The sequence below is a fragment of the Lithobates pipiens genome, unplaced genomic scaffold, assembly GCF_037356315.1.
Source record: "Lithobates pipiens isolate NorthernLeopardFrog02 unplaced genomic scaffold, aLitPip1_a1.2 Scaffold_1, whole genome shotgun sequence".
Lineage (NCBI taxonomy): Eukaryota > Metazoa > Chordata > Amphibia > Anura > Ranidae > Lithobates > Lithobates pipiens.
This window is the reverse complement of record NW_027507685.1, coordinates 17,489,067-17,507,928: the sequence shown is the minus strand read 5'-3', so window position 1 is coordinate 17,507,928 and position 18,862 is coordinate 17,489,067. Positions and strand designations below refer to the sequence as shown.

The following is an 18,862-nucleotide window of genomic DNA, read 5'->3' as shown; positions in this document are numbered from 1 at the left end:
TGGAGCGGGTGGGTGTTGACCGTAAAACTTCGCTTTGCTGGCGGTACTGCCCATTCATTTCAATGGGCAGGAGTGTATACACCGCTCCAAAGATGCCGCTTGCAGGAGTTTTATTTATTTTTTTTTTTTTAACGTCCGGCTCAGTGCGAAAGCCTTGGGTTTCTCACCGAGACTGCAGGGGACGTTTTTCAGGCGATTTACAGGCGCTATTTTTAGCCCAAAAGTGCCTGAAAAACGCCTCAGTGTGAAAGGGGTCTAAAGGCAAGTAAAGCGATTTTTTCTTTACAGGGTTAGATAGATTTAGGTTTAGAAGGTGGCTGAGAGTAGGTTTAGCGTTGGATTGGCTGAACTTCCACTTTAATTTAACTTCATCTGTAATTTTGTAAGGAGAATTTTTATGTCACAAAAAATAAAAGTCGGAAAGATGTGGTATTTGTACTTAATTACACAAAAATAGTTATATCTACCTCTAATGCCGCGTACACACGACCAGACTTATGTCCGACAGACTTTCGAGGGAGTTCTGCCGGAGTTCTGAAGGACTTTCCGAATGAGCGGACTTGGCCACACACAATCACACCAAACTCCGACGGATTCGAACGTGATGACGTACGACCGGACTAGAATAAGGAAGTTCATAGCCAGTAGCCAATAGCTGCCCTAGCGTCGGTTTTAGTCCGTCGGAATAGCACACACACGAGCGAATTTTTTCGGTAGGAACTGGGTCCGGCAGAGTTCTGGCGGAAAAATTTTAAGCATGTTCCATTTCTAAAGTCTGTCAGACTTTTGCGAATCAAAAGTCCGTTGCAGCCCACACACAATCGAATAGTCTGCCGGAATCATTCCGTCAGACTTTGGATGTTGAAAAGTCCGCTCGTGTGTACGGGGCATTAGGCTCTCCTCAGCAGACACCCCACAGAACCTCTCTACTGACACCAGGCAAACACTAGTGATGTTACAAATAGAGATAAAAATTTGAAAGTTCATCCAGTATCTATGCGATGTCTGGAAGCCGTTGTATGAAAAGGGGGTCAACAGGAAAATATCTTGCTGCCCAGAACAACCATTGCTTATTTTTCATTCATGGACTATTGAACTAACAGCTGATTGGTTGTTATGGGCAAAAAATAAAAAATTTCTTCCTAGCACACTTTTTATATGCAGCCCTCTGTGGGTTCGGGGAGTGCTAGCTAGAGATTATATATATATATATATATATATATATATATATATATATATATATATATATGCTATTCATTGCTTGCAGGTTCTCCCATCATGCTCTGTGTACCTCTGGGAATAGACGGGCGATTTGTCCGTTTTTGTTCTGCTGGGAATGATGGATAGCGATCCTACATTTGATGCTGTAAACTGTTTACCATTAATCACAAAGTGTGTTGTGTCAGTGTTGAAATCCAATCAGCACGGCACTTGATTGATTTCATTTACCAGATGTCACCATGGCAACAGCATTCTACATTATGAATATGTAACACTCCGATGAGATGAGCATTTGATTTTTATAAACTGCTGAACTAGTACTTCCCACTAAATGCTCTACTACTTCCTTTAGATATCCCATCTCTTATGGGCAGCATCTTCAGGAGTCCCATATTCGAGGTACTACATACAGTCAAAATGTAAAGCGCTTACCAATTCTTACATGTGGTGACTACATTTGTTTCATTTTTTTTTTCCACCTGTTGATCCTGCCAGTAAGTCTGTTATTTTTCAACTTCTTTTAACAGACCGAGCTGTCCAGCAAAAGTGGAAGTTAGAGGGTCAAGAGAAACCATTTTATACGGACAAGGAAGGGATGCTTACAATGGTCAACCTCCATTTATATAAAATCTTTATCCCAAAAAAGGGAACAAAAAACGGTTGCTTTAACTGCTTAAAAGTTGTTAGCTGGAGTACATCTTTAAATCTGCGAGTCCATCTAATATTCTATGCTCGTCCCAAATTGAGAATACTGCTCAGCAAGGGTGGCTCCTTTGTTCCTCCATCCAGAGTGCAGACACCCTAATGCCGCGTACACACGATCGTGTTGACTGGCGTATTTAGTCCGACATACAATCCGGCGGATAGTCTGGCGGACTTTCTAACGAACGGACTTGGCCACACAGAAAGTCCGACGTTCGCTTGCGTGATGACGTACAGTACGTACGACGGGACTAGAAAAAAGGAAGTTCAATAGCCAGTAGCCAATAGCTTCCTTTTTCGTACTTGCTTCTGAGCATGCGTCATTCTTAGTCCGCCGGACTAGCATACTGACGAACGGATTGTCCGCTGAAACCCAAGTCCGACGGGAAGATTGGAGTGCAAAAATACTTTCTAAGTCCGCTGGACTTCACGCTGGAAAAGTCCGCTGAAGCCCACACACGATCGAACTATCCGCTGAAATGCGTTTCGGCGGACTAAGTACGCCGGACAATCTGATTGTGTGTACGCGGCATTAGACGGGTAGTGTGTTACTAGCCAGAAAATCATGTGAAAATGAAGCCTAAAAAGAAAAACATATGCAGCCACCACATTTAGGACTCAATTGTATTAAATTGTAATACTTTTGGCAAATTTCTCAGAATGGAGTCAGCTAATATTAGAATATGTGTTCTGTATAAACAATTGATAAAGAAAACATTGTTGAGGCCGCTGATGCACAGCGCCTTCCGAAAGGGATCAAAATAATTTTTCAGCTAAAATAGACTTACTATGAAGAGCACTTTTTAGACATTAGCTTTCTATTGCGCCCTCCCCCTTAAAATCTGGGGCCCCAGGCAGCTGCCTAGTCTTCTCTTATTATAATGTGCTAAATATGGCTGCAGGTACATTTAAAGCAGTATATTACCTAAAATGTAATATATTGCAGCTTACTAATCACTAGATGTGGTGGCTGCATTCTTTATCATTTTTAGGCTTTCTTCCCTCAGGTTTTCACTTAGTGATCTGGTCAGTAACACCTCCTGTATTGGGCTGGATTCACACCTATGGCAGTTTTAGTGCTTTTTGCATTTTGCAGATTTGCTCTACAGTCCATTTAACATGGTTTCCTATGGAACACAAAACAAAGCAAGAAAGGACACTGGGGTTTTGAGACAAAACCCCGGGACTTTTAAAGCGGGAGTCCGCCGGGACTCCGCGTTTTTGTTTTTTTTTTAAAAGCCAGCAGCTACAAATACTGCAGCTGCTGACTTTTAAAATAGTGACACTTACCTGTCCAGCGCGCCCGCGATGTCGGCACCCGAAGCCGATCTCTAGATCGTCTCTCGGGTGCTGCCGCCGCCATCTTTGGTATGGGAATCAGGAAATGGAGCCTTTCGGCTTCATTTCCCGGTTCCCTACTGTGCATGCGCGAGTTGCGCTGCGCAATAAGGACGGTCCCCGCTGCCTCTGGGATCTGTGTGTTTCCCAGCAGGCAGCGGGGCACTTGCGGAAAGGGGCGGGCACTTGCGGAAAGGGGCGTAATCTACGCCCCTTTCCGCAGAGAGCTATCCCAGAAGTGGGTGCAGATACCTGTACTGTACAGGTATCTGCACCCCCCTCCCCCCTGAAAGGTGCCAATTGTGGCGCCGGAGGGGGGGGGGGAGGGTTCCGATGAGCGGAAGGTCCACTTTAGGGTGGACCTCCGCTTTAAGGTGCTAAACTGTAAAGTTAATTTAAAGTCACATAAGCAATATGCTTAAACTAAATTTTTTTTATTATTTACAAACAATAAAAACAATAATATTATCAACATAATGAATACAGTTCATAATTTCACTAGAATGGGGAAACCATAAAACAACTGATCATTCCATAATATACCACTCCTATGGAACACGATCTGCAGTGCAAAAAGCACTAAAACTGCATAGGTGTGAATGCAGCCTTAGGAGGGCACCCACTCTGCATGAAAGAGCAACAAAACAGATTGTTGGACAGCAGCACCATTAATCTTGGGGGGCGGTAGTATTACATGTACTAACAGATTTAAAAAGGAGAAGTACAACCAAAGCTTGTTTGGCTGTGTTTCTCCTGTGGATCACAGGAGTGCAGTTTGTTCTTCACTCCTGTGACCCATTCTCAGCAGTCGGTCCAGGCTGGGGCAAGATCACAACAATAAGTCGGGATCCGCCCAAAACCCTGGACTGGCACCTGGCTCAGCCCCCAGCGAGACACTAAGAGCCTTTTGCTCCTCCACCGCCCAGAGCCGACAGTCACCTACTCTCTGCTCACAGAGTTCTGAGAGCAGAGCGATCAGCGGTATTTCATCACTCGGTTCTCAGTCTCAGAGCCAGCAGGGCACCGATGCTGCATCCACCTAGGCAAGGAGGATTTTGAAAAAAAAAAATAAAAACAAACAACGGTGTCTGAGAGGTCTCCAAGCATCACCGGCGCCCCCACACCTCTGGCCACATGTGGTACTGCATGCCTCAGAGGCTTGAATCCAGCTCATCTTGCGAGACAACGCTCACAAATCAAGTCAGGATTTAAAAATAAAAAAATAAAATAATAGCTCATATTATGAAACTTGTAAACCACTTTCACACTGGGGTGCTGCCCTGGCAGGACGTAAAAAAAAAAAAAAAAAAAAAAAAAAAAAAAAAGTCCTACAAGCAGCTTCTTTTCACTGCTTTTACAGCTCCCCTGCCCATTAAAATCAATGGGCAGTGGTGCTTTGTGGGCAGTTTTAACCCCTTTTTTGGCCACTAGTGGGGGTTAAAAGTGCCCCGCTAGTGGCGGTGAAGCAATGCAAAAATGACGGTAAAGCACCGCTAAAAATAGCCTGGGCTCTGGCAGTGTGAAAGAGCTCTTACAGCAACAGTTTTTTTTTTTCCCCATTTGGGATAAAAGTTTTACATAAACAAATAAAAGCTGATCATTGCAAGCACTGACCTCAGTGTTAAATGGGTCGTCTCAACCCTCTAACTGCTATATCTGCAGGACAGGACCAACAGGTGAAAATAAAAGAAAGAATGAAAACCGAAAGAAGACAAATGCAGCCATCATATCTAAGAATTGGTAAGCTGCAATATAATAAATATCTGCTTTTGGGTTTAATATTGCAAGGTGGCTATACACTTAGACCCCTTTCACACCACACCGCCTAGAGCGTGGGCGGTAAAACGCCGCTATTTTTAGCAGCGTTTTACCGCCGGATTTGCGGCGCATTTCGGCCGCTAGCGGGGCGCTTTTACCCCCCCGCTAGCGGCCGAGAAAGGGTTAAAACCGCCGGCAATACGCCGCAATAGTGGCATTTTGCCGGTGGTAATACAGCGCTGCCCCATTGATTTCAATGGGGAGCAGCAGTAGAGGAGCTGTAAACACACCGCTCCTTCACCGCTCCAAAAAAGCTGCTGGCAGGACTTTTTCCTGCCAGTGCACCGCGGTAGTAAGAAAACCCTCGGGGCTTTCACACTACAGACAATGGTGCAGCTTTTTTAGGGCGGATTGCAGGCGCTATTTCTAACGCTATAGCACCTGCAAAACGCCCTGGTGTGAAAGGGGTCTTAGAAGTGTAGTCCGGCATTTATGCACAGTCTCTTGTCCTGAATCATCTATCTCTGCAAGTATTTCCATAGATAAATGTGAAATTAGACTTTTGCTACAAATCCTTCGTATGACACCCACATCCTATCAATGAACATAAAACACGCACACACACACACACCAAACTGCGACTTGTTTAAAAAAAAAAAAAAAATAATAATAATTTTTTTTTTTTATAATATATATTTATTATTAATAATAATAATAATAATGTTAGTGTTTAAAGAAATAGCAAGAAGGAACTACCGAAATTCCATGGTATCCTAGTGTACTTACAACGTGTCCAAATATAGAAAGAATATACATTGCTACATCCTACATAGGTGGTTCCTTTTTTCCTGATTTTAAATGTATATTCTGTATTTAGATATATGATATACTCTAGCCTAGGTTCACTCTTCTTCAAGCGTTTTTGAAACTTTTATTTGAACGATTTCAGGCTTGAGCATTTTTTTTTTTTTTAATGATCAAAGAACCTATGACTTTGCCCCAAAAATGAGCGACAAGCTTCAAGTGGCATGGTGCTCAGATGTGAGCAGGCACCATAACATACAACGGGAATCCTCATGTCGAGCATTAAAGCTCTTCTAGAAAATTGCATCAAATCACACAGGTTTGAACCAGGGCCAAATATCAACCAAGGCTACGTGTTCCTGTCTATTCAGAGTGGAGAAGGTCGGGGCAGATATACTTTCCTAAATGCTGCTTAAAGAAGAAACAATAGTGCCTATGTGATGTTTTCAGACCTGTCCAATCACGTTTCCTGCAAGGGCAGTTGGCTACCAGGCATCTGTTATTCCCAATGACGCAGGATTGTTGCCCATTCTATGAATGTTATCTAAAAATCTATTGTTTCTAGTATTTGTTCACTCTACTTTAGGGAAGTGGTTGCCACCATTCCTATACATATGAGGTTGATGCTTTGCAATGTTACATATCCCTTTGCAGAGTTTGATATTCAGCAGATAATTTGCTTGGGCATCCAAAACGTTTCAAAATGTATTAGTTAATCTCTTCCGGATGCCTTTCTGAAATATCAAAAATAGGGCTTGCAATAATATCTGTACAATATCATCAAAACGTATTCAAACAATTCCATCACAATATACTTACAAGTTTATCATATAATATATTTATGATATATTACCACTTCTCATAGTGTCTACCTATATCAACCTCCACTTGCTTATGAATAGGGGTGATTCCGTGCAAGGATCATAAATCTCCCATATCAGGGAAAGGGGACTTGTCATAAATTAACATTAAATAAAAAAATAAAAAAAATCTCTTTAAGAATAGATTCTATTAATGAAACAGAAAGCAGCAAAACGCAAAAGAAAAAAAAAAAAAAGAAGGAGGGGAGGGGGATAGATTGCCCAGAATGGACACAACCATGTGAGATGAGCTAGGAGAGATGTACACAGCCTTGGCTTGAGTGAACAAAGTGCTATCAGTACTTGCCTATAATTTATAATATAAATATAATATAATATATTACACACACACACACACACACACACACACTTTGGTGTTTTTCCTTTTTTTTTTTTTCCCCCCTCTTTGATTCTGTTTTCTGTATCATCAATAGAATCTATTCTTTGAGAGATTTTTTTTTTTTAATTAGTTTTTTTAAGGTTGATTTATGATAAGTTCCTTTCCCTGATATCGGAGATTTATGATCCTTGCATGGAATCACCCCTGTTCACAAGCAAGTGGAGGTTGATACAGGCAGACACTATAAGAAGTGGTAATATATCTTGATAAACTTGTAAGTATATTGTGATGGAATTGTTTGAATTCATTTTGATGATATTGTACATCATTGAAAGCCCTTTTTTGATATTTCAGAAAGGCATCTGATTATCCCTGAGGAAGAGATTAATAAATCTAGAAACACGTTGGATGCACAATGCCCAAGCAAATTATATGCCGAATATCAAACTCTACAAAAAAGAAGAGATACGTAACATTACAAAGTATCATATGCATTGACGTGTATACTGGATTTCTGGCCAGAATATAGCCCTGTGTGTTTTTTTTTTATTTTATTTATTTTTTTTGTAATTTTAGAGATTTTGTTTTAAAAGTTTTTTATATAAACAGTATTTCAAAAAAAGTTTTTTTGGGTTGCCGTCAAAATCCCATAAAAGAGTTTTACAAATCATGTTATCCAAAATGTATGGCCAGCCTGCAGAAAGCAGACCAAAGATATTTCTCTAGTAAGCTCAAGGATGGACAGTGCCGCAATTACCATTGCACATTAATATGTACTGCGCTATCGTTGTTTTGCATAAAAGGGCCCATGAATAAAAACTGAAAAAATGATTGCAAAACAGAATGTGACCTAAACTGTATGCAGGTTTTTAAAACTCTAAAAACAGGGATAAGTTTGGCTAACCGGCGGGCAAGATGAACCCTCAGCTCCTGCACCAGCCGGAACGAATAACGGAAACATCGCCGCTCCGACTGCTCCCACCACACCCTAAATCCACAGAGACACTGCCTCAGGACCCAGCAATGTCTTAGCCAAACAGCAAAAGGAAGGAGTACAGGCTGCTGAAGAAGCTGACAGACTACTTCACACTGCCGTCAGACACAGGAATCCAAGATGGCGCCCGCGGCCCTGCACAAGAAGCATCTGCTTACACAGACCTCCCTGATGCAGATGGCAAATAAATAACACCTTACCAGCATTCATCTGAGTCTTCCACACACTATTCCTCCTCAGCCAGCAATAGCGAGGATGCGACTGGATTCAGCGGGACTCGGTGCAGAGGTAAGCCCTGTATCCCTCATTACACCACCTCAGCCATCTGCTATAGCAGCCTATACCACATCAGACCAACCTGTACTGGACACTACTATAAAAGGAGATGCTCATCTCCTTACAAAACTCCCTGCATACTGAGATAGCATTCATTTTCATCCCATGTACACTTTATGGGAAACAAAATCCAACACAATGAAAATCACATGGGTGATATGACTGAAACTGTCAATGATCTTGTAGATGCACAAGACCCCCCCCCCCCCCCCCCCACACACACACACACACACACGATGAACAACAATGGATAAAAGCCAAAATGGCAGACCTAGAGGACAGGTCCAGACGTAATAACGTCAAAATCAGAGGTATACCAGAAACCATTTTACCACATGACCTCAACACATATGCCAGAAAGATGATCACCACTATACTGCCGGATCTGTCACCAATGGAGACCATAATTGACCACATATACCGCATTCCCAAACCACCACATCTAGCGGCAGCTATACCCAGAGATGTGTTAATGAGGATCCACTTTTTTTTTTCCACACAAAAGGACCAATTCCTATTTAAAACCAAACACCTGAGTAACCTACCCGAACCATTCAACAACCTACAGCTTTTTGCGGACCTGTCACAGTTCACTCGCCAACTACGCAGACAGCTAAACACCATCACCAAGCCACTAAATAACCACAAAATCCCATACCAGTGGGGCTTCCCAACCAAACTCATTGTCACCAAAAATGGAACCAAAACACATCATCACTACAGTCCAAGAAGGTCTAAAACTCCTCAAACAATGGGATATTATCCTAGAAGCACCTGAAGCAATGACCAATGCCCACAGAGGAGCCCCACAACCTTCCTAACCTAATAATCCACCTACTGCACGCTAAAGCAGGCTAGTAGGCAATGTGAATTCAAAATATGCATTTCACATCATCCGGTCGGATGCCTTGTTTGTTGCAGCTTATACCACAAACTCTTACCCCGTTCAGTTAACACAGCCTGGGGTCATCAGGCTGTTAGAAGCAGGAGTTATGCACCGTTCTCCTATGGTTTGTTTGAAATTTAACTAATTGTTTTAAGCTACCTTCCTCCTCTCACCCTTACCTCATCCGGATCACCCCCTCCTGCATGCAGCAAACTCAGGAACCCACATCAAGGTACCCTAAGAAATCTCACAGAACTTCCTTCCAACCGTGAGTACCGCCACTGTATTTAACACCTACACAAGTTACACAAGATGCCAAAATTTCTTTTGCTCAACACCAAAAGGGCTCAACCACCCAGCCAAAAAGGTCCTCTATGTGGAAAACTGCTAATGACTCCAAATGTGACGTCCTATGTCTCCAAGAGACGCACTATAAAAAAAAAAAAAAAAAAAAAAAAAAACGATATCTATCAGCCGAGCCTTACTGCGCCAATCGCCAATTCACCCACATCTTCAAATCTTCAGGCCCAAATACGAAAAATGGGGTCATGATAGCGATTAGAAACACCATCACCTTCACGCTACACAATAGCATGATAAATGATGAAGGAAGATACCTGGCATTGGACTGTACCCTGGACAAAACCAGATATAGCATTGTCAAAGTCTATACCCCCCCCAACACCGGCCAAATCAAATTCCTATCCAAACTGATAAAAAAAAAAAAAAAAGCTTGAAAAATTTCGCCAAGCATGTTTTATTATTTGTGGGGACTTCAACATAGTACCTGACAACAAGATAGACACTTCTTCCCGCACTTCCAGGCTCACATCTCCTATGAACACCTTCATAAAAAGGAACAACAACCTATATGACATCTGGAGATGTCATCACACCACAGAACGAAACTACGCCTTTTTCTCCCACAAGCATAATAATTCGTACACACGGATTGACTATTTTCTAGCTGACAAATGGACACCAAAACAACAAACTCTGATACTATATAATGTATCTGGATTTACTGGATATGTAACTTACATTATTGTCAAAATTTAAAACTCAATAAAAATCGATTTGAAAAAAAAATAAAAATAATCCATAAATTGTCAGAGCACTTCAGAAGAGTTTACCCCCTTGCTGACCAGAGCACTTTTTGCGATTCGGAATCGTGATTCCTAGCCAATAGGAACACACGATCTGTCACTCCTGTCAGAACAGAACAGGGAAGTGTGTGTTTACACATACTCGTCCCTGTTCTGTCTCTCCTGCTCACAATCGCTTGCGGCTGGCCGTCATCACGACAGTCGGCCACGAACACCGGCACCCCCCCCCCCCCCCGCTGTGCAGGGGCAGTGCGCACGCACCTACTATCCTGAACCAGCGAGCCAACATATAGCTTCGACTGTTCGCGCAGGGGAGCCAACTTGCCGCAGTATAACTGTGGCGGTTGGTCAGGCGGCGGTAAAAAAAAAAAAAAAAAAAAAAAAGGGGGAGCACCTGTTACAAAAGCACATATACAAACCACTAGTCTATTTTACAAATACTGTGTAGCTCAGTTTACTAATACTCACAGATGGTGATTTAAAGTGGTTGTAAACTCTCCCCCACACCTTTGTCCTATGTAAATCAGCATACAAAAAAAAAAACCCAAATGAACACTGCTTGTAGATATCTTCTTACTTGCTTAGTATTGTTGTAATCCTTTTTGTTCTTTTAAATTACATCACTGAGCATGCCCAGATCTCCCCTGATTTAAGGCACACTCTCTGTGCTTGTCTATCTGTTGTTATCAGGACTTCCTACAGCACACAGCACTGAAATCTGAGGAGGCTGCATAATCACTCAGAGTTCCCAAAAAAAATAAAAAGTAGAACATGCTGCATTTTTCCTGCACTGGACTCTACTGGAACGCAGTAAAACACATCAAAAATACACAGGAATGCTCTGGAACACATAAAAAAAATGCATCAAAAACGCACTGAACCCTAGCATAGTGAAAAAAAAAAAAAAAAAAAACACACACTAAAACCGCACTGGGCTGTGTTAAAAACGCACCACTATACAGACCATACTCATTTTTACTCAGGAACTTTCTGCCAGGAAGATCAGTACCCTTTGCAAAGGCCTTAATATATTGTTCTGCTTTGTAGACTACTTTGTCGTTTCACTTATAAAAACATACAATCTGTTAAAGTGGCATTGCAATTTATAAATACAGTATCACCTGCGGTGTCTGCAAACATTGGGCAATAACTTTCCTATCCTTCCCTATGTCCCCCGTGAGCACATTCATTCCAGACAACCAATTGAAACAATGGCAGCTCACACAAGGAAGGTCTCTACAGCAACCTGTGTGTCAGCCTGGCTTAACCCATTCACTGCTTTACACAGTACGGTTTTATGTCACCAAGTGTGACTTCCTAGTGTAACAAATCATCCCAAACAAACAATGGGCGCCAGGTAAAATCCTGGTGGGTTCCATTCACTTATGCCGCGTACACACGAGCGGACTTTTCAACATCAAAGGTCCGACGGAACAATTCTGGCAGACTATTCGATCGTGTGTGGGCTGCAGCGGACTTTTGATTTGCAAAAGTCTGACAGACTTTAGAAATGGAACATGTTTCAAATTTTTCCATCAGAACTCCGCCGGACCCAGTTCCTACCGAGAAATCCGCTCGTGTGTGTGCGCTAGTCCGACGGACAAAAACCGATGCGAGGGCAGCTATTGGCTACTGGCTATGAACTTCCTTATTCTAGTCCGGTCGTACGTCATCACATTCGAACCCGTCGGACTTTGGTGTGATTGTGTGTGGCCAAGTCCGTTCATTCGGAAAGTCCGTCAGAACTCTGTCAGAACTCCGTCGAAAGTCTGTCGGACCTAAGTTTGGTCGTGTGTACGCGGCATAAGATGACAAATGTAGATACTACTAGCATAATTACACAGACTAAGAGCCCATTCACACTGAGGCAGCACAACTTGCAGCGCGACTGCCTCAGGCGACCGGGATCCGACTTTAGCGACGGCTTGTGAAATGACTTCTGTATAGAAGTAAATGCAAGTCGCCCCAAAAGTCGTACAGGAACCTTTTTCTAAGTCGGAGTGACTTGAGTCGCTCCGATTAGAGCGGTTCCATTGCATGACGCGACTTGTCAGGCGGCTAAGTCGCCTGACGGGTCGCCCCTGTGTGAACCGGCCCTAAGCATAGGACATTTAAAAAATGTCATCTGGATTTAAAACTTATATTTGCACTGTGTAGTCTGCTCTGACTACCTGTGACCCCAGGGAGCCCTAATGCAGTAAGACAATGAGAAATATAATAACCTGCAATATGCTATCCTAGTGACCAATATATACAGTGTATGAATATTTAACATAAGATGCTATGGGGGGGGGGGCGACCCATTGTGACAACTTAAACCTTTGCACACTGTCATACATTCTAAAACATTTCTTGCAAATAACACATTAAAAAAAGAAATTCTTGGTTTTCCGTTATTGAAAGACATTTAAACTAGCCAGCTGTGCCAAAGTGATCCCTCTCTGATTATCCCTACTCTTCCTTATGTACATATTGTTAGTAAATATGAGCTCCAGCTTTAAGAACAATATATTCCTCAATAACCACGTAGGATATAAAAACTACCAAATGCATTTGCAAACCCAGATATAGCCTTGTAAAAGTAGCAGTGACATCATAGGCATATAAGCATAGCCTGTGCACAGAGCAGTTTTGTGGGAAGGACCCATCAGGCTCCACCCACTACAGGCTGCCTGTGTTCTGTCAAAATAGCCAACTCCTCGAAATCTCCAATCACGTCACTTTCCGGTTACTCTCCAGTATCAGTAATTGCAGATTACGACAAGTTTGCTGTCTTGACACAACACCTGCAGCTTATACACCACAGTGTACGATATTATGAGCAGACATTGTCAGTCCGCCACCTACTAACAAACAACATGTCGCGCCTCCAAGGCGGCGACAACTTTTTTCATCCTTAGCTGCTGTTCTGTTAAAACTATTTTGACAGAACACCTGCAGAAAAGTGTATTAGAGGAGCAGAGACATAACCAGTTACCCTGCACAAGGAGCAGTGACCGGTCTTTGTTATAGGAGGCTCCTGCACAGGAGGTAAATTTCCACACTGGATTACTGCACAGATCTGGAAGAATTACACAAAACACACCGAGATTCAAGTAAGAATACACATGACGAATTTAATGAGACATAATTTGTTATCCAAGAGTTCAGCTTTAACCTCTGTCTGCCTCTGCATCCCTTCAACTGGACTTTGGGGGGGGGGGGGGGGGTCAGGAAGATTTACCTAAATCTATGGGTGCCCCCATAGCAAGCTACTTGCTGTGGGGACACCCAACAGGAGGGAGGGGCCAGGAGTGCCAAAGAGGGACCCGAGAAGGAGGACCTGGGCTGCTTAGTGCAAAACCACTACAACAGGGCAGGCAAGTATAACATGTTTATTATTTTTTTATTTAAAAAAAAAAAAAACACGAGACTTTAGTATCAATTTAAGTTTTTTTTTTTTTTTTTTTTTTTTTTTTTTAATGAAAGGAAGTTATACTTGTCTGCCTTGTGCAATGGTATTCTCCCTCTTTTGTGGTCCTCTGCCAGAGCTCTCCTGGTCGCCTCTTCTGTGGGTGCCACCATAGCAAGCTGTTTTTTTATAGGGACACACCTGCAGGTGCGCTTTTAAAGGTGGGCTGTGTGCATACATAGACACACACACACAGTGCAGCTCAGCCACACATCCCACTCTCACTACCTCCTCTCAGGACTGAATTGAGAGCAGCAGCCAATGACTCACACTGCTACCCCGAGAGCAGGGCGAGTGCAGAGAAGAACTGCAGATGGGCACAGCACACAATCAATACAGGACTTAGGTAAATGTTAGGGAGAGAGGTCAGGGAAACAGGCAGTGAAAGTTTTTTTTCTATGTCTATTAAAAGTCAGCAGCCGGCATCTCAACTGTGGGCACCCCGCTGTGACAGCTTGCGGCTTGTCCGCCAGTCATCTGGGACCTGTGATGTGTCCCCCTTTTGGGTGGAGCTCTGCTTTAATGCATTGGATTCATTAAGGTAAAAAAAAAATTAAAAATTAAAAAAAAAAAAAAAAAAAAAAAAACCCTTTAGAGTTTAGAATCACTTAATTAACTTTAAAAGCAGTTTTACTTACCTTTTCTCTCACTTTCTTGGCAGCTGATACCAAACTCTACCTTATGTCAATCTGGGTTGTGGCCAGCCTGTCTGTGTCCTCATTTACAATTCAGGACTGCTGGTCCTGCATTGTATGTGATGACATCAGAGTGTGACTGCGAGATGAAGAAGAGAAGGTTTTTTTGCAATGCAGGGAAGCCCCACCACAAGGCTAAAATATACATTTCCCCAGTACAGTTATACAGGTACATATAAGACCTATGTGGGGTAAACCAATAGAGAAGAGCAACACATTAACATGTATGGAAATATTTACAAAACAAGAATTTCTTTGTTTGTTTTTTAAGCACAATAATTAGCAACCGTCCAGAGTTTATAGCCAGGCACAAAACTGACAATAGTGCTTATGGGTCCTTTATAAAACATATCCCTTCCTATTTACTCAGCCATGCTGAATAAAACCAGGAGTCAGAAATCCTTATCTCTGTAGGTGTTCCAGGTCAGTGACACAAACTATAGATGGTCAGCATAACAGCCAGGCAAATAGTATTTTCACGAGGAGAGCTCAACAATGGAAGCCTCCACATATCTCTCTCGGGTTCCCTTACAGCAACCAGGCATTCTTAGGCTTGTAGTTCTCCAATAAATGGAAATTAGAGAGAAATATATAATATATACATTTTTTTTTTTTTTTTTTTTTTAAATAAGCAAAACAAATATTATACTTTGCCAATGCAGAGGATATTGTGTCACCATGCAACCATCAAAACCTCAGACATTGTTACTTCTCTAAAAAAAAAAAATAAAGAAAGAAGGATGTTGCAGCAGAAAGTTTTTCTCGCTACTCTTAGAACTGTGATGATCCAAAGTCTTCATTTTTCACCAGCCCAAGCCATTGTGAATTTCTCCCCTGCAACCAAGTCCATCAGTCCACCCCCCCCCCTCCTCCAGACCAATGGCAAGTGCCGCCAGCCTAGCCAATCCGTGGATGCAGCTGGCCCTCATGTCTTCCCTTACACACACATATATAATTGACTCCATGATGACATATTCATCTTAACACAGAGCTGCTGGTGCAGATCACGTCATGGTGATCCTCATCAGTCCATAGCGAAAGGCAGGTTCGTACCTATGTGGTGCAACAGCCCAGACACGAGCCAGGTGGAAGGACAAAGGATCAGGTGTAGTCACAGATCCATTCACAAAATCCTCCACTCCATCTCCTCCAGCCATGCATCTTCTATTAACCCCTTCACTGCACTGCAGCCCCCTGACAACATACAGTAATCAATGCACCATCCATTCCTATTCTTGTCACTGAGCAGATCCTGGGTGCACTGCTCCACAGAATGACATCCATCCCTACCCCTATCACTGAGCAGATCCTGGGATCACAGCTCCCCACTATGATCCACATCCCTACCCCTATCACTGAGCAGATCCTGGGTGCACTGCTCCCCAGAATGACATCCATCCCTACCCTATCACTGAGCAGATCCTGGGATCACAGCTCCCCACTATGATCCACATCCCTACCCCTATCACTGAGCAGATCCTGGGATCACAGCTCCCCACTATGATCCACATCCCTACCCCTATCACTGAGCAGATCCTGGGATCACAGCTCCCCACTATGATCCACATCCCTACCCCTATCACTGAGCAGATCCTGGGATCACAGCTCCCCACTATGATCCACATCCCTACCCCTATCACTGAGCAGATCCTGGGATCACAGCTCCCCACTATGATCCACATCCCTACCCCTATCACTGAGCAGATCCTGGGATTACAGCTCCCCACTATGATCCACATCCCTACCCCTATCACTGAGCAGATCCTGGGATCACAGCTCCCCAGAATGACATCCATCCCTACCACTGAGCAGATCCTGGGTGCACTGCTCCCCAGAATGACATCCATCCCTAACCCTATCACTGAGCAGATCCTGGGTGCACTGCTCCCCAGAATGACATCCATCCCTAACCCTATCACTGAGCAGATCCTGGGATCACAGCTCCCCACTATGATCCCCATCTCTACTCCTATCACTGGGCAGATCCTGGGGACACTGCTCCCCACAATGATCCATCCATGCCTAGTCCCTTCTCTGAGCAGATCCTGGGATCACTGCTCCCCACAATGCTCCACCCACCCCCAGTCCTGTCACTGAGCAGATCCTGGGATCACTGCTCCCCACTATGATCCACATCCCTACCCCTATCACTGGGCAGATCCTGGGGACACTGCTCCCCACAATGATCCATCCCTCCTCCTTTTACTGAGCAGTTCCTATGATCACTGCTCCCAACAATGATCCATCCCTACTCCTATCACTGAGCAGATCCTGGGATCAATGACCCATCCCTACTCCTATCACTGAGCAGATCCTGGGATCAATGACCCATCCCTACTCCTATCACTGAGCAGATCCTGGGATCACCGCTTCCCACAAGGATCCATCCCTACTCTTTTTACTGAGCAGATACTGGGATCACTGCTCCCCATAATGATCCACCCATTCCCAGTCCTGTCACTGAGCAGATCCCGGGGACACAGCTCCCCACAATGATCCATCCCCACTCCTAGCACTGAGCAGATCCATCATCACAATGAATGTGACCACACAGTACATCGTTGCTGCAGAGCTCCAGCTGTGTCCACAATAACACACACGTGTCCATGCATGTCTGGCTTGAAAAGGAGTCACCTGCCTAGTAGAAATGACTGCAGATAGAGAAGGTGTTCTCCCCAGAGGATGCTTCAATGTCACCATCGCCCCTTACCTCGCGGAGTGTGTGCTCTCCTCCTGTCGGTGCTCGCACTGTATGAGACTCTCCAATGGTGTGTGCTCAGCCCTTCAATGGCTCATCTGCTCTCCATGACACAGACAAGGAGCCGCTGCTGATCTTCCAGTCAGAGATGCTCCCGCTTCTTGTTCCTGCAGCCAGGCGGAAGTGATCCTTCCAGCTCAGTGTGATGACAGAAAGGCTGCTGCCTCCGCTCACCTCCCTCCTTCCTTCCCTCAATGTCTCCTCACATCTATGGGGTTCCTCTTTACCAACTTCCATGTCACACTAAAATACATTTCCACGTTAGCAGTGCCATCATATGACTGTATTATGCTTCCTTATTCTGTAAAACCAATCTGTTATAGAATATAGAAAGTGCAGGCCAATAAAAGCCCAATTTATGTCTGATTGTTTCTGATTCCAGTTCCAGGGTATAAAATATATGGGACTGTAGACAGAGATAGAACCCAAAATAAATACAAACACATAGTGGAGCTAAAATGGCTGCGGCCTTTTATTGGTATTCACATTTATAAACACATAATTCATAGTTAAATAAATTATCTTTCAAATAAATCGTTAAAGTGGTTGTAAACCCTTACAAACCACTTTGACCTACAGGTAAGCCTAGATTAAGGGTTATCTGTAGGTCCAAGAAATATCTCCTAAACCTACACGGTTTAGGAGATATTTACCCAAAGACAGCCAAGACTGCGGCCTGCCGCAGGCGCACTGGGCAGGCCGCATATCGCGGCGATATGCCTCTCGTGTCGGCTCCCGTGTGCATGCACGGGAGTGACGTCATCGCGGCTCCGGCGAATCACAGCGCCGGAGCAGCAAGACCCGGAAGTCGCTCCGGGATACATGGCAGCGGCGAAGAGGAAGACGGAGGACCGCTTCGGGGGCTTTGTTCTCAGGTGAGTTATTCATAATGAGCTAGTATGCTATGCATACTAGCTCATTATGCCTTTGCCTTACAGGGTGTTTTTTTTTTTTTTATATTACCTTTACTTCCTCTTTAACTCAACGCAAAATCCCAGTAAGCAACCCAGCCACTACGGCTCAGGATGACATAAAAGTAGAACCTTTTTTTTTTATTATTATTATTAACTGTCCCCTTTCTTCTCTTTTTTTTTTTTAAAGAAAAAAGGGACCAAACCACGTAATATTCTTAGGCTGCGGCAGGGAAAGGGGCGCTCACAGACAGAGGTATTGAGGACTGGCAGAGCGGGCTTGATGAAGCTGCCTTATATAGGTTTTAAAATAGAGGGTTTTTTTTTCGTCTTCTAGAAAAGTCCAGGTGGTCATGTGACCTATGCTTCTGGAATATTCCCAAAGGTCAGCTGACCTGTCGCTAGTCACCTGACCTTACCTCATAAATAACCCTTGACTATCTCTCTAACTGAAGCCTAAGGCCGCGTACACACGGGCGGACTGTCTGGCCAACTAAGTCCGTCAGACAATCCGACAGACAGTCCGTCCTACTTTTGAATGAACGGACTTGACCACACACGATGAACAGACAGTCCGCTGAAAGCTTGCGCGATGACGTGTACAGCACGTACGACGGGACTAGAAATACGACGTCCAATACACTGCAATGCAACCTTCGGCCGTGTAAATCCTTTCTGAACATGCGCCATACTTAGTCCGTC

General features: G+C 43.7%; 1 protein-coding gene across 1 annotated transcript in view; it reads right to left on the bottom strand.

Moving 5' to 3' along the window:
- Positions 1-17,381, bottom strand: part of PAK3 (p21 (RAC1) activated kinase 3) — a 310,761-nt gene extending 293,380 nt beyond the window's left edge. Inside the window, exon 1 of the mRNA XM_077480375.1 lies at positions 17,202-17,381. The gene's annotated coding sequence lies outside the window, so the exon portion shown is untranslated. The remainder of the gene's footprint in view (positions 1-17,201) is intronic.
- Between the last annotated feature and the right edge of the window lie 1,481 nt (positions 17,382-18,862).